Source organism: Brassica oleracea, chromosome C1, assembly GCF_000695525.1.
Source record: "Brassica oleracea var. oleracea cultivar TO1000 chromosome C1, BOL, whole genome shotgun sequence".
Classification (NCBI taxonomy): domain Eukaryota; kingdom Viridiplantae; phylum Streptophyta; class Magnoliopsida; order Brassicales; family Brassicaceae; genus Brassica; species Brassica oleracea.
The window spans coordinates 22,424,960-22,429,703 of record NC_027748.1 but is presented as its reverse complement, the minus strand read 5'-3'; the positions used below and the strand labels follow the sequence as shown (position 1 = coordinate 22,429,703).

Sequence of the window (4,744 nt, the reverse complement as noted above, 5' to 3'; positions counted from 1 at the left end):
CGTCAGAAGACTTCTGGGAAGTCAGACTTCTAGTGCATAATATTTTAGAAGACTCCGAGAAGACTTCTCAGAAGTCTTTCAGAGTCTGATATAGATCTGAAAAACCTGCATATCCAAACTCAGATTTGAAAAACACGTATATCCAAAAACGTTCAAATGGCTTCAAAAAGAAAAAAAATGATTGGAATCTATATATCTATTATTATAAAGAACACATTCATTCTCTTCTCTTCTTGCCACCCAAAAAAAAATAGGGGAAAGGGGACATTACACGTTTCCCATTCTTTTGTTCTAACCTGCCCGAGCAAATGGACCAGAAAACATACCAACTCAATCTAATATTGCTACCCATGTCACTTAAATTTTAGCCCATTTATGACCCAAGTCTATTTTATACCTTCGTCTTCTCCAATCCCTTTCTCGCACCGCCCTAGTGATAACAGCTCTGTAACGTTTGTCCTCTTCATTCAACCTTCTCATTAAGCGTCTCCATTTACTCTCTCCGCCATCTCTCCCACTACGTTCAATTTAATGACCCTTTCTAACCTCACTCTTGAAATCCCCAATTTCTGAGATTATAAATAAGTGATATTGCAGACGTCTAAAAAGTGTGCTCCAACTTCCTCTGACATCCATCACTTGAGTTTAAATACTTTTTGGTATGACTACCTCCTTGGTTTTTTTACTGGATTTCGGTTTGTTTTCCGGTGGTTTCGCGGGGGATCATCACTTGAGTTTAAGGATTCTTCTAAATGTGAGCTCCAAAACAATGGATTTGACAAGTTTTAAGTTCTCAATGCGTTTTCTGATTCGTCTTCTGGTCTTTTTGTATTTGTCATGCAGAAAACTTGGATTCGTAATTTGGCTATTTGAGCAAAAAATATATGAAGACTGAAGAAATAATTAACGTCAATCATCTAATATTTTCTTGCACTACGCATTTGTTGCTAACAGAGCTATATTCATGTTCTTCTCTTTGTGCTTCTTTATGTTGATCCAGAGTACAAAGACTATGGAGGTAATTTGATCAACGCTCTTCTGCAATTTCAAAAGTTGCATATCAGTTGATCATTTTCTTTGATGTCCATGTGTTATAATCCATCAACGTTGGGTCATAATTTAGTAGTCCAACAAGTTGATCAAATAGGGGAAAACACTGAAGTTTGAACTCTTTTTTTTTTTTTTTCTGGTCAAAGAAGTTTGAACTCCTTTTCCTTTGTTTTTATAGGTATCCAATATTCATGTGTATGAATGATTAAAATACCCTCTGGTTTACTCTTGGTTTCTTACCGTCAGGAACATTCTTTTTTTTTTTTTTTGTTAACCAGGATGGGTTCGGGCCTTCGGCCTTAATCCCCCCCCAGGCCCGGGGCCGGCCGGCGCTGATACCGTGAACATGGCGTAAAGCACCCCTCCCCATGGGAATCGAACTAGGGGTGCAATGGAACCTACTCCAAGCACTAAACCACTAGCCCAACGCACCTTGGGTGTCAGGAACATTCTTTCAACCCTTACTATGACCATTTCACCAATAAATTCAATAAGTTTATGTGTTTATCTATTTTTCTGCTATTGAGTGTTGGTTCACATCTTATTTTCATCGCAAATGTCAATTCATGCTCACTAGGCACTAGAATTAACTTAAGATTATATTATTGATTCACTTTTCCATAAAATTATGTATTTGGGGTTGATCAAAATAACATGATTATGGTCACAGGGGCCAGGTCCTGATGCACGCAGAAGCGACAAAGATGGTGCTTTTGATATTTTCCAGTTGGCTACGTTGAGGCATAGCAAGTTAAATTAATGCAGATATAAGTCTTTACGTTTTTCTTTTTCCCATGCCTTTTTGTCGACAAAATTTGAAAGCTAATAAGTATTTAACTACATATTCTACAAAAAGCTTCAAACTATATTTTTTGGAAGTTAGAAGAGTTTATATTTAGCAACTTATATTGTTGCTCTGGGATTTCCAATGTTTGATAGTGAATATAAAAATATACCAAATTTTAAAAGAACATGGACACAAAACTAAGAAAAATATATTCATACCACTCACACACCGTGAGGTATTTTTGCATGGTTTTATTTCAATTTTTAATTCGACCGCCGATGTTTAAAGTAATATAAGGTGTGATGGCAATGACAACAGTTTCTTGCTTTCTAACGCTTCTATATTAACCATTAAAACAGAACTACTTGCAGAAAAGGTAGCAAGATGTAACAAGGTGACGGGCAAGTGACACATATCAGCTCTCTCTGATGGGTTATGACCGAGAGTGTATTAAGATTAAGAGGACGTAGCGCCCTCTTTGACTCCATGGGTGCAGGATGGGCAATGTCACCAGGTGATATAGCTTTAAAGATCTGGCTGAATAGGTTTTCTAAGCTTCATCTCAACTTCTCATCAGCCCCTCCATCATTTACCAAACAGATTTATGGGCCTACCAAAAATAGACAAGCTGAAACGTTTCTGCAGTCTTTTTGCCATTTCTGCTACTCGTCGTTTACATGTACAGCCTGGTCGGAGTTGGAGAACAGAGTTAGCAGCTGCAAATAATGAAGGAAGCTGAGAGCTTGACTTCTTGAATGACATCGACCTTGATTTTCAAGTTATGATTTCTATGCCTTTTGTTCAAAATAAAATATAACTAAATAGTGTGATCTTTTCTATTTTTTACTACTTAGTAGCCATGATCAAGGATTTCCAAAGAGTTTTTTTTTTTTATCTTAAAAACTTCAATGTAATGTAATATTTTTATCCATTACTCTATTCAAACTTTCTTTACCTTTTTTTTTTAATCTCAGGAGCTCCATTTATAACATTTCAAGACATTTGTCACTCACTTCTCTATAATTTTAACTTAGCTTATGAATTTGGGCTTGGCCCCATTTAAAAAAAAATATTAGCTTACTAATTCTTGGTTATCATTACTGGACCAATACACAAAATTAACATTAACATTTTTTCTTATAAAAAGTCTTAATCTTCTTTGCTACAAAGAGATAGACATTACAAAAAGATAGAATCACCGAAGGCCTAACACAAAGGTTTCTTTTACTTTTAAAGAAAATGGCAAGTACAATAACAATTTGCAACTTAACTACAGTCATAAAATTTTCAAACATAATTTTTTAATGTGTCACGTTGTACTTAATTATGTATTAGACATTGCCACTCACTTCTCTATAATTGCCGAAATTATGATTTGGCTTTCTAGGCAAAGAAGATTTCCTTCTGGTGTTTGGTCTGAGAGTAAACACTATAGAAAGAATGTACTCAACTCCTCGAACGATACTTTGAAGACAAAAGAAATATAACATCAAATTGTCTATTTGAAGATCATAATACTCTGGAGATATACTATTTCTAAAATAAAGTTACATAATGATTGGTTAGGATTAGTGTTTTAAAAATAAATAAAGCTAAAGTTCTAAGTTAAATCCCAACCAATCACCCACATTTAAATAATTTGTATGTAATCACTCATTTGGAAAATATTCTTTTGTGCACTTTTATGGTATATTTGAATTATGAAAATTGTAAATTTAGAAAAGATATTTACCAAAAACTAAAAGGATTATGAACACTGATTATTTTCATGAAAATTTATAGACATCAGCTTAATGAAATTCTAAAAACAGACTACATTCTCACCGAAGAGAAAGGTTATAAGAACACATCAAAAAAGACTATAGATCTACAAATTTACTACTTATGTATCTATTTTACTACTTTCATAAAAAGTAAATAATGGTATTTTAAAAAAAAAAGCATATAATAGTAATGAGTACAACTTGACAAAAACATATAAACAAAAACAAAAGTAGATAAGCTAAAATAAAAAAAACATATAAAAGGCATACATTGTCAATTAAAAGTAGAACATAGCCCAGTTAAAATCATATCAAAAATCGGTTCATATAACAACCGCAATGAAATTTAGGTTGGATATCATAATCTCAAACTATTCAACCGTAAAAATATAAAAATATAAACAAGAATAATCACGAAAATAATGAATCATACATAATATATAACTAATTATTTTAGATAAAATATATATAAATGTTAAACAAAATATACGAATTTTCTGCGCGAAGTGTGGTACTCATAATAAATACTATTATAGTGAAGGTTCAATCTCATAATAGTAAAAATCAATGGAATTTTTTTAAAAAATATATTAACAGTAAATTCAAAAACAAAATGTATAAGAAAGAAATAATCCATATTTTATGTGTTGAATTTCAACCATAGTTTCGAATAATTTTGTTTATTTATTATTATAATATAACAAGTATTAAATGTGAAATAATTACATGATTAAAAGTAAAATTTCTTTTTAGATGATTAGATAAATCTATAATTTCTAAAAATGTAACAAAATTAAATGATGAATGTAAACATCATAACTTTAAGATTAAACTAAATATTTTAAATGTATATTAAAATTTAAAATATTTTTATATTACTTTTCATTTGCGTACCCGCCCTACAGGCGGGTTTTCCCTAGTATATATATATAGTACAGTTTGCTTCACTCCAAAGCTGTCGGCGTCGTCTTCCATATCAATAAGTCGGGCGACATCGTGACGACACGTGTCCACTTTAACAAAATGCAACGATTCATTTAATTTGAAAATCTCATGGGCTTTTAACTGTGAGCATAAATCTACAAGGTTTTGGGCTAATAATTTCTTTCAGATTTTGTACGAGGCACGTAGGCCCATTCTCGGA

At 32.4% G+C, this 4,744-nt stretch overlaps 1 long non-coding RNA gene across 4 annotated transcripts; it reads left to right on the top strand.

The window, feature by feature from the left end:
* The first annotated feature begins 434 nt into the window (after positions 1-434).
* LOC106294318 lies at positions 435-2,714 on the top strand. 4 transcript variants are annotated; one of them, XR_001260812.1, is made up of 4 exons: positions 435-754; positions 844-1,018; positions 1,329-1,800; positions 2,197-2,714. It is a non-coding gene; the product is annotated as an uncharacterized LOC106294318 (long non-coding RNA). The 4 variants fall into 4 exon arrangements; XR_001260810.1 differs by having other exon boundaries at positions 1,329-2,351; positions 2,438-2,714; XR_001260811.1 differs by having other exon boundaries at positions 1,721-2,714.
* The last annotated feature ends 2,030 nt before the right edge of the window (positions 2,715-4,744 follow it).